Consider the following 11,951-nt stretch of genomic DNA (forward strand, 5'->3'; position numbering starts at 1 on the left):
AACCTGAGGGCAGGGACTGTCTTAATACGGATTTCTGCAAGCTGCTCTGAGAGCCTTTTTGGCTAAAAGGTGCGGCATAGATGTTGGGAAGAAATGGAACAAAATAAGAGAAATAAGCAATATCTGCTCGTGCATCTCTGGAGGAATTATTCAGCAAGGCCGCCAGGTACTCAAACTCGTAGAGGGCAGGACTATCAAAGGCTTACCAGCAATAATAACACAGGATGGAACCTGTTCGGAGAACCGCCAATTACCAAATTCTGCAAACAAGCAGAAGGTCAGGTATCACCGTCATGCTCTGGTAACACCATCGTGCTCATCTTGGTCAGTGTCAGCAACAGAATGATGCTCTAGTTGGCTCTTGATTCAATCTACTCGGCTTTCTTACTGGAGACGTTGTTTCAACTGGCCGACAGATACAGAGCATTTGAGCACATGCAAAGTTTCCTTTCTCCATCGCTGAGAGGAAAACCACAGAACTGGAGCCATCTCTTAAGCTGCTTCCAGACAGCTGGCTACTGCTGCTGATTTATTATATAGATTTTATACCCTCACCTTCCTCCTGTAGGAGCCTGCATTGGTTAACAACAGCCATAAAAATCCAATCAACATAAAACACTGATTAAAATCAACACCAGCAATAAAAAACAATGCAGCAGTCAGCAATATTTGGGCTACAGTCTCCACTCCAGCTATGTGCCAGATGCCCAAATATCCATGTATGTTTTAAGTTGTCATCTGAAGTTGCTGGCTAAACTAGAAGGAGACCTTGACATAGTGTCTGTAGGTAGTCTCTTCTCCAGTGCGCTAGCAAGGCACAAACACTTACCATATTTTTTGCTCTATAAGACTCACTTTTTCCCTCCTAAAAAGTAAGGGGAAATGTGTGTGCGTAGATAGCTGCGTAGCTATCCCAGAAGCCAGAACAGCAAGAGGGATTGCTGCTTTCACTGCGCAGTGATCCCTCTTGCTGTTCTGGCTTCTGAGATTCAAAATATTTTTTTCTTGCTTTCCTCCTCCAAAAACTAGGTGCGTCTTGTGGTCTGGTGCATCTTATAGAGCAAAAAATATGGTACCTATTCAGAGCTGGGTGCAGGCCCAACAGAGGGGGGGCCATATGTACCACTTGGCCCAGGCCTCCGATTCCAAAGGGGGCCTCGGTCAGCACATTCAGCATAACTTTTGTGAAAATTATTTATATACTTACTTATTTATAAGATTTCAGTTATCCCAGGGCAAAAAAATAAGGGGGGGGGGGCCACATTATCTACCTGGCCTGGGCCTCTGCCTGGCTCTGCAAGGCCCTGGCAGGGTGGCCACCATTTTTTAATGTCCCACATTTTCCTAGATATACAGGGCTAGAGCAAAACAATGGGCTGCCTGAGGCAAAGGATAAGATGGTGCTGCCCTCATCCCATGCACAGAATCTGTCGGGACTTGCAGTTGCATCTACTTCAACACTGGCAATAGGACATCATCCACCATACCTGAGGACGGCAGAATATTGTCACCTGAAGTTGCTTACTTGAAGAGGCTGGGGATTGAAGCTGTGACCTTCTGCTTGCAAAGCAGATGATCTACCACTAAGCTACAGCCTTCCTGCTGCATACCCAATGAATGTAATGAAAAGCTCCTCATCTAGTCTTCTTGAGATCCTTTTTTTTAAATGCATGTGTATAAAGCTTCTAGAGGGTGGCGCTGTGGGTTAAACCACAGAGCCTAGGACTTGCCAATCAGAAGGTCGGCGGTTCAAATCCCTGTGATGGGGTGAGCTCCTGTTGCTCGGTCCCTGCTCCTGCCAACCTAGCAGTCGAAAGCACGTCAAAGTGCAAGTAGATAAATAGGTACCACTCCGGTGGGAAGATAAACGGCGTTTCCGTGCGCTGCTCTGGTTCGCCAGAAGCAGCTTAGTCATGCTGGCCACATGACCCGGAAGCTTTTCAGCAGCTCCCTTGGCCAATAAAGCAAGATGAGCGCCGCAACCCCAGAGTCGGTCACGACTGGACCTAATGGTCAGGGGTCCCTTTACCTTTACTATAAAGCTTCTTTTTCTTTTAAATGCATTTGGTCATGAGATCCCTCACCTGCAGTTTAAAGTGGACCAGATTCATTACAAAGAGGCTGCTTGGCTCTCTGCCACTGCACATTGCCGCCACGTGAAGCTTAACACCTCATTGACCAAACTGTTGTTTTGTGCTAATGCAGAATTTTAATCCTTCTCCTCTCCAGAGCAATAGAAATGTTTCGGCTGTTCCCCACTCTACATTTTGCACGGAAAGCATGTGTTTTGAAACAAAACGGTCCTGTTCCAAAACACTAGGGATGAGGAAGGGACTGGTAACAGCACCCCCCTGGGACACTTTTGTATGGATAAAGAAATGTAAAGGACCGGTCAGCAGACCGCTGAGCCATCCCATAATTTGTTTTGCACATACACCAGTGATCATTACACAGAACACATGTTAAAATGTTTTCTTTTTGTTTTGTTTTTAAAAAGTTAAAGGTAAAGGGTAAAGGGACCCCTGACCCAGTCGTGGCCGATTCTGGGGTTGCGGAGCTCATCTCGCTTTATTGCCCGAGGGAGCCGGCGTACAGCTTCCGGGTCATGTGGCCAGCATGACTAAGCCACTTCTGGTGAGCCAGAGCAGTGCATGGAAACGCCGTTTAGCTTTCCGCCGGAGCGGTACCTATTTATCTACTTGCACTTTGACGTGCTTTCAAACTGCTAGGTTGGCAGGAGCAGGGACCAAGCAATGGAGGCTCACTCCGTTGCAGGGATTCGAACCGCTGACCTTCTGATCAGCAAGTCCTAGGCTCTGTGGTTTAACTCACAGCGCCACCCACGTCCCAAAAAATGTTAGGCCAAGGTAATTAAAGAAAAAAGACAATGGAAACATATTCCATTCAATTTGCCACAAACTCTCAATTTTTCATGAAATATTCAGGGGATTGGTATTACAAGTGTGAGCAACTTGTAACTACAATGGTACCTCGGGTTAAGAACTTAATTCATTCTGGAGGTCCGTTCTTAACCTGAAACGGTTCTTAACCTGAGGTACTTTAGCTAATGGGGCCTCCCGCTGCCGTGCAATTTCTGTTCTCATCCTGGGGCAAAGTTCTTAACCCAAGGTACTATTTCTGGGTTAGCTGAGTCTGTAACCTGAAGCATCTGTAACCCAAGGTACCACTGTATAGCAGAATTTAGCGCAGCTTTAGCACTCCTTTCCATATTATTTGCAAACAGAATTTTTTCCCTGGAAGCAAATTACATAGTTATGAGCACTAAACCTGCACTATATATATATTCCACTATATATTCCACTATAGTTCCAGAAGTGGCTCTTATGTTGTGTGAAAGCTCAAATATAATGCAGAACTTAACAGGAAAAAGTAATGAAAACGGGAATAAACTACCCCTACCTGGAGATCCTGGGAACTGAACCTGGGACCTTTTGTATGCAATGCATGTGCTTTTCCACTGCGAAAGAAAGTGGTGGGCTATATTGGCTCATTAGCATGGGAAATCAACAAAAGAAATGTGAATGACCCCTGTAAGATCAGGGTTTCATTTGGTTTTGGACTGAAGTGCAAAATAACCTCCTTGGTTATAAGGAGACTGATTGAATCAAGCATGGAATATTTGCTCTCTGCCTCCAGAAAGGATAAGAATAGATTTATAATTATGCCATAATATTAATATGCAAAAACTGTGCAACACAGATTACAGGTTATTGTTTCATGCATGTTTAGGGAAGTTTTTAATGTTTGATGTTTTATCGTGTTTTTAATATTCTGTTGGGGGATGCCTAGAGTGGCTGGGGAACCCAGCCAGATGGGCGGGTTTTAAATAAATTGTTGTTGTTGTTATATAGCTGCTGCTCAGTTTAATATCTCTGAAATGGTTGACATCTTTCGGAACAACAAATGTTAAGAAACAGAACCCCAAACAAGTCAGGTGGAAGGAGTTCTCTCGTGACCTGCCTCAGAAACAGGAAGATCCTCAGATAATGGGATGAAAAGGACTGTGTCCCCACACATTAATAAACACATTAAATGACGCATTAATAAACCCCTGTTTAAAAGCACCATTATAATATTAATGCTCCCCACACCTACAGTAGTTTGCTAATGCTGCTGAGAGTTTTCAGGAATGTCCTATGTTAGAGGTGCTACAAGCAGAATCCCTGATCTGGACAAATGAATGAGTTCTACCACAAGAATGAGTTCCAAAAAGTTTTACTGCAAAACAGTCTTAAACTAATTACAAAATAAAATGTTGCAATGTGGTTCTATCCTTTCAGTCCTTAATTGCAGTCCAAGAACTTTCCTCTCTGGTCCCAGAGAGAGATCCTACGCAAGCAACTTGCTTGTTCAGGATCGCTGAGCTGAGCTTCTACTGCCGTTGGCTTCCAGTGCGCGAGTTCTCCAGTTTCATCTTCCTGCCGATGAGAGAGATCTCTGCTTGAGTTTCCAGGATGAGTCATCTTACCACATTAGCTAGAGACAAACCTCCTGCCTAACACAAGCTTGAGCATAAGTTTTCAATACATACAAACATAGCATTTTATGCAAATTAAACCAATATCTCTAACACCCTGTTCCCTTCACTCCTAGAGTGATTTAACATTCTATCCCTCTTCCAGGGAGCTCTGTAAATTATAGCTCTGTGAGGAGAATAGGGAACTCCCAACTTGCATGAGCACCATGGAGCTGCAATGGAGTAGATAGTCAAAACTCAAGGGCCAATAGGAGGAGCTGAGAGACCTTGGTGTGGATCCTAGCAGGATGGAGGGATGGATTTGGGGCCCCAATAAATTTCTGATTCTGGTGAGGAGTTCGGTGACCTGGGGTGCAAATCCAGTTGCGTGCTGAGGTCCCCCAAAACACCCCTACCCCAATAACTCACACATCACTCATAAATTTTTGTTTAAGGTTTTTGGCATAATTTTGGCCACAACTTTATTAAACATACAAATTGTGAGTGGTTGCTTAGGCATTGGTTATGACTAGCTGTCCCCCCCGCCTTGGGGGACAGCACTGACTCCCGGATTCCAGCGAGAGTCAGTGTGGAGGAACAAGATCAGGGCAACTGGGGCTGCGACACAGACCCATCAGTTCCTCCCTGCTTGCTCCTTGGGGTCTTACGCGGCCCGCACCCGATTCCAGGGGTTTGGACAAGGGGATGGTAAGCCCCAGAATTCCTTTAACGGAATTCCCATGCAGCAGCAGCATTGGAGGGGCAGGCACAGCCAATCCATACCCCTCCACCAACCAATTTAAACCAATGCCTAACTGCCAACCTTACAAGTTGTGACGATTTGCTACGCAGTAGGCAAAAACCAAATGGCACACACTAATCAGCCAAATGGAAAAATTCCTACCAGGCCCCCGCACCAAGGCGGACGACCCCATGACAGGCATAGCAAGGTCAAAGCACAAGCCCAAAAGGGAGGGCGGGCGGGTGATCCGGTTCCCATATCGAAAGAGAAAGCAGCTTGCTGTGAACCTTGTTTAAATAACCTCTGTTCCCACCCCCAAATTGGCAACATCAATTTTACCCCAGCAACACAAACAGCCAATCCTTGTCTGGCCCCTCTATCTTATCCTGCCTGGCAACTATGGGGTGTCTTGCTAGGCCCCATCCGCAACACGTGCTCTCCTTTAGTGAGAACACGCTATACCCCATAGAAGTGCTGAGCAAGTTGTCAGAGGAACATCCTGCCCCTACAACACTGGACTCCACAAGCCTTACACAACGCTCAGCCCCATAAGTCAAGAGTAACCAATGTGGTATTGATGGGAACATCTCTGGAGGTCACCATGTTGGCTCCTCCTGCTCTAAACCTATCCCACTGGCCTTCAGTGCTGTTTGTGCTGTACTTTTGTACTGTTTTATTGTTGTTATCCGCCCTGAGCCCGGCTTCGGCTGGGGAGGGCGGGATATAAACAAAATTTATTATTATTATTATTATTATTATTATTATTATTATTATTATTATTCACCCTTAGATCCTCAGATGATGTTGGGATACATCATTGGACCATGGAATAAGATGCCTGCGGATTATGGGAGTTGTAACCCAGCAGCATCTGAGGACCCAAGGCTGAAGATCTCTGACCAAACCCCAACATATCCATGAGATTTTTAATATTATCTTGGCCATTCTTAAAATCATACGAATGACTGAAGTGGTTTTCCTCTATGCTGCAACACATCACTAGACTCTACCACACATATAACAGATAACAGGTGCACTGCAAAGTGGAACTGACAGAATAAATTGCTCGCAATCACTAATACAATTGAGCAAAGCTGCAAAGGATACAATTTCATTTATTGATGGCCCTGTTCTGGTGAGTTTAACACCAACATTCCCTACATGCATTGTGAAGCAGCCTAGGCTCAATGTTACCCAATCTGTGTTGAGAAGCAAATGACTTGATCTAACATGTCACACACACACACACACACACACACACACACACACACACACACGAAATATTTGCAACTGTCACCTCATATGATCCTTCGCAAGATTTCATGCCATCAGATAGCATTTGTGCCCAATAATGCTTTTGCTAATCCCATTTGGAACAAGCCATTGTTTGGTTCAAATCTGTGGACAGACTTCCTGACTGACTGACGCGACAAGCTGGGAGCTGGGAGCTGAGCATTCTTTATCTAACTTCCCAATGCACCTTGGGAAAATGTCGTGATAACCCTGAAGATATATGCAGACAGGAACTGATGAGCCATTTCCATGCAAGAAATTCAATTAAATGTTTTGGTTCCAACCCAGATATAACTTGCTACATCAAACTCTCATGGAAGCCAATGGAACTTTGCCTAAATTCCTCTGGAGTACAGCCTTTATCTCCTAGACACTTCAAAGGAAACAAACCAAACCTCAGTGTTTTTCAAGATCAAAAGATCTAACAGCTATCGAAAGAGTCCACACCCTACACCAAAGAAACTATTTGGTGAAGACAACTTGATGCTAGGCTCAGCCCTTTGCAGCTGATTTCTGGATAGAGATCAGAGATTAGAGAAGGGAGAGTTTGTCAATTTCTGTTTTTCTGTTTCTAATTTTCCAATCTTACATTCAGTTTTCCACATCAGCTTCTGCTTTGTTTTTAAAGTCCTTGTGGAAATTAATAAGCAAATTAGCGCAAATTTGTATGCAATTTTGCCTATTAAACTCCTTTTTTTGCAAGATAGTGCATTTACGTCTACATTATCTTCTTCTTCTTCTTCTTCTTCTTCTTCTTCTTCTTCTTCTTCTTCATCATTAAAATTTGTATACTGTAGCACCCTTCATATGTAGATCTTAGAGTGGTTCACAACATAAAAAGACAATATTAATACATGTATATATTTATGCACACTTTCCTGCCAACCTAGCAGTTCGAAAGCACGTCAAAGTGCAAGTAGATAAACAGGTACCGCTCTGGCGGGAAGGTAAACTGCCTTTTCCATGCGCTGCTCTGGTTCGCCAGAAGCTGCTTAGTTATGCTGGCCACATGACCCAGAAGCTGTACGCCCGCTCCCTCGGCCAATAAAGCGAGATGAGCGCTGCAACCCCAGAGTCGGTCATGACTGGACCTAATGGTCAGGGGTCCCTTTACCTTTACCTTTATGCACACTTTAGCTAGGTTGAATTTTGAAGAATGGCTGTGCTTCTATTCATCCATTGTTTCGGAAACTGAACCAAATTTCTCCACTCTCCCTGTCAGGGACTTGAGCCATGTCTAACAACAGAAAACACGTTTGCTCTAGCAGAGCTATATTCTCAACATTGATTGCTTACTTCCGTGTTGACTGTATTTCACCTGAGTAGAAAAGCTTTCCTTAAAATTCATACATAGGGTTGCCTGTGGATTCATAGATAGGGTCACTTGTGAATTGTATTTCAAATCCATGTCCAAACATATTGTGAGGTTTCTTGCATGAGTCCCATTTTCCATTCATTCCGATACATGTCTCGAGCTGAGTCCAGGTCACCAGCTATGTCTTTGGGTTCAGTACTTCCTTTGCTTGATTATTAAGAGTTTAATTCCTCAACGTTTGTGCAATCTCTAAGTAAGCCAAGCCTTCAAGTTAATAGACTAACCACATGTCTAGCTCGAAAACATGTCTGGAGTATAATGCCCCACATAGACCAGGATACCTAAAAGATTGTTTCAGAGAATCAGAGAACTGTAAAGTTGGAAGTGACCCCAAGAGTAATCTAATACAATGCCCTACAATGCAGAAATCACAGCTAAAAAAAAAATCCCTAACAGAAGACCATCCAACCTCCGTTGTCAAGCAGCTCTTACAGTAAGAAAGTTCTTCCTAATGTTCAGTCGGATATGTTATGTTAATCTCAGTTCAAATATTACTGCCACAGTATTAAATACAGGCAACTCCCCACTTACGTGGGGGTTAAATTCTGGCACCCAGTGCTCATAAGTGAAAATTGCCTAAGTCGGGAACACCCTCTAAACACACTTTAAGTGCCATCTCTGCCGCTCTCCAAGCCAGCTCAAATACTGTACCAAAAACACAACTTCAAATGGAATCGAAGCTCTGGGGCCAGCAGGAGGCTGGAGGATGCGTGGAAAAGCAAAGGTTGCTGCAATACCACAGGCATCAGCTGCTAGGCAAGGAGGCTGAGCAGCCTAAACAAAGTCCCATTGAACCTCCACCCTAGCTGAAGTCCTCTTGGGGCTCCAGGGAGGTTCTTCTCACGAGCCACAAAGACTCTCCAGGTCTCTCCCTGCCGTTTCGTGGTATGAATTAAATTATTTAATCATATCCCAACGCTGTGCATATAGATAGTCACTTGTGAGTCGATCCCTCACAAGGCAGAGGGGAAGGTGCCTATATTGCCTGGTAACTTACCAAATGAGATGAGTGTTACTCCTTAAGTGATCCTTCCTCACCAAAATCAATTGTGCTCCCTCAACCAAGTGATGCTGAACCTCAAACATCTCATTGCTGTCTTGGGCAAGTGATAAATCTATTGAATTTAGGAAAAATGCAGCTTGAACTAAAAAAAAAACCAACAAGTTTTTTTAATCCACAAGAGAAAATGTAGATGCATTAATGTTTTTGGTCAACGTGCTGCGTGAGGCCTATAGCTCAGAAACTGTTGTGTTAATTCTTGACAAACTCTGCCAAGGGGGTTACACTCTGTCTTTGTGGTAAACCCATTCCTTCCTGAAGAAATGACAATGCTTTGAGCCAAAAGTTAAGTTCGGTGGAAGACAGGGATGCTGAGGACATTGGTAACAGCCTTGTCCGTGAGGATCCAAAACACATATTACTTACTTTCAGCTGTGACAAAATGTTAGTCCAGCTCTTACGAGCTTGTCCTTTGGAATGAAACTCTCTCTTGGCTCACCTTGTGTCTGTGGCTGGCTGAGGAAAATAAAGCTCCCTGCTGGAATCTCAGCAGTGGATCCAACACAAGAGTAAGTGGGGTACTCTGCTAATTAGACACGTCCACGCTAATGTCTGGCTGCCAGCTGGCTGACATGATGCCTCCTGGTATTAGTGTTACATGATGTAAGCTTAATTCCCTGTGCACTGAGCAGGTGTTTCTAGAGTCTTCCTGCCCAGGTGGGTTTCTGTTGCTTAGAGTGGGGGTCGCGTGCTCTCAGACTGGAGTGGCTGGGGTCTGTTTACAACTGAACTGCCTTCGCCTTCCCACACTCAGACTGGGGGGGGGGGAGAGGCACAAAGCTCTTTTTTCAAGGGTTGCTAGGCCAGATGCACAACCACAGACCCTCCAAGTGCCCCTATTTCCCAGGGACAGTACCAGATTTACAGAAGCCATCCCAGTTTCTGATTTGATCCTGGAATGTCCTGCTTTTCCTTAGAATGTCCTTATTTTCAGTGGAGGGTATGGAGTTGTGTGATCCCTGAGCCAAGGAGATAAGTAACTATACAATCTTTAGAAGACATCTGAAGGCAGCATTGTATAGGAAAGTTCTTTAATGTTTTATTATGCTTTTATATATGTTGGAAGCTTCCCAGAGTGGCTGGGGCATCCCAGTCACATGGGTGAGGTATACATAATTTATTTATTTATTTATTTATTTATTTATTTTTATTATTGAATAGGACATCCATATTTTCATCAAAGAAATGTTGGAGGGTATGCAACCATAGGGTGCAGAAAAGTTGGTGACTGTAGCTCTGTGTTCACTTCGTGTGTTGTTGTTATTATTATTATTAATCTGTATTTATATCCCACATAAAATAAGGGAAAGGGAAAGGACCCTTGGATGGTTAAGTCCAGTCAAAGGAAACCATGGGGTGCAGCACTCATTCACTTTCAGGGCAAGGAAGCTGGCATTTGTCTACAGACAGCTTTTTGGGTCATGTGGCCAGCATGACTAAACTGCTTTTGGCACAACGGAACACCATGATGGAAACCAGAACACAGAAACGGAAACCAGGAAATGCTGTTTATCTTCCCACCGCAGTGGTACCTATTTATCTACTTGTACTTGCGTGCTTTCAAACTGCTAGGTTGGCAGGAGCTGGGACAGAGCAATGGGAGCTCACCCTATTGCGGGGATTCGAACCGCTGACCTTCTGATCAGCAAGCCCAAGAGGCTCAGTGGTTTAGACCACCGCACTACTTAAACACATATGCAAGCTAACAATTAAAAAGTAACTAAAACTATAATGGAATTAAACCAGTATAAAAACAAATCTGTTATAATGCAGATAGTAAAAGCAGCACTGCACTATTAGAAGTGCTTTACTTCAGAAAATATCAGTCACCTCCCCCAAAGCCTGTTGGAATAAAACAATCTTCATCTGCTGTCAGATGTACAACAAGGAGGAAGCCAGGCTAGCTTCTCTAGGAAGGGTGTTCCAAAGTCTGTGAGCAGCCATTGAGATTAAACAATGAAACATGTGAGCAGGAGCCTGACCACGTGGCGATCTTGTGGATCATGAAAAGTCACCTTGAAATCTGTTCCTTTTCAATTGTGAATTAAATCTATGTTCAAGGTGAATTTGTCCATCACATAAAATATACCCTGGCATTACATACTGCAAAGAGGACTTACAGAAATGATTATTACTGCGTTCATCCTATCATCTATCTATATCTATCTATCTATCTATCTATCTATCTATCTATCTATCTATCATCTATCTATCATCTATATCTATCTATATCTTCTTTAACGAAACAAAACTTATAAAACATTTGATTGTAAGGGAAATCTCTAAGAGGTTTACAAAAGAAAATGTAAAAGGAAACATTAAGATGGTCAACCAAAGACGTTGTAAACAGCTATTTAAAAAACGTTCGGAAGATGATTAAAATCTACAGCAGCTAAAAGCAGATAAAGCACATGTGACTTCATGTCTGGATACGCATGTGTAAGGAGCGATGTTTTGAGCAGGTACTGAAAAGAGTACAGCAAGGGTACCTTCAGAGGGATGGTGTCCAGGTGAAAAAGGAGAACCAGGCTCTCACATTTTTAATAGTTGTGCATGAAGATGTATGCACTAATAGTGGCCTAATACAGTACTAGTAGTACATGCAGTTCTATACAGGGAACAGAGCAGACTGAACCTCTTAGCCAGATGATAAGCCCTTCTGTGAAAAGAAACTGGTGTTCCCCTGTTGGGATTTCCTCACTCACTTAACTCCTGCTCTGTCCCACCCACGCAACAGCTCCTATATACAAGCCCGCATGTCAACACAGGTGTTTGGCGAGCAGCTGCGATTACATCTGCTAGCAAGCAAGGGATCTCCGCTGTTAGAATGCACCATGATCTCTAGCAAAGCTTGCCAGGCTGATGAATCAAGCGCCACGCCTCTTCATTTTGGGTTGCAGGGCCCGGATCCACACGCCAAACTCGTTTGGCGGCCTTGGAGTGCTGGTGGTTTTCCTGTTGTCCAATTTCCTCACCCAGGCAGTCCTAGGCTTAGGCTGCTGCT

At 43.9% G+C, this 11,951-nt stretch overlaps 1 long non-coding RNA gene across 1 annotated transcript; it reads right to left on the reverse strand.

Annotated features, from left to right (window-relative positions):
* Nucleotides 1-4,220: 4,220 nt before the first annotated feature.
* On the reverse strand, nucleotides 4,221-6,985 carry LOC308593409. The gene is made up of 2 exons (XR_014010948.1): nucleotides 6,517-6,985; nucleotides 4,221-4,439 (listed from the first exon to the last, which is right to left on the reverse strand). It is a non-coding gene; the product is annotated as an uncharacterized lncRNA (long non-coding RNA).
* Between the last annotated feature and the right edge of the window lie 4,966 nt (nucleotides 6,986-11,951).

This window comes from Podarcis bocagei, assembly GCF_964188305.1.
Source record: "Podarcis bocagei genome assembly, chromosome: 8".
Taxonomy (NCBI): domain Eukaryota; kingdom Metazoa; phylum Chordata; class Lepidosauria; order Squamata; family Lacertidae; genus Podarcis; species Podarcis bocagei.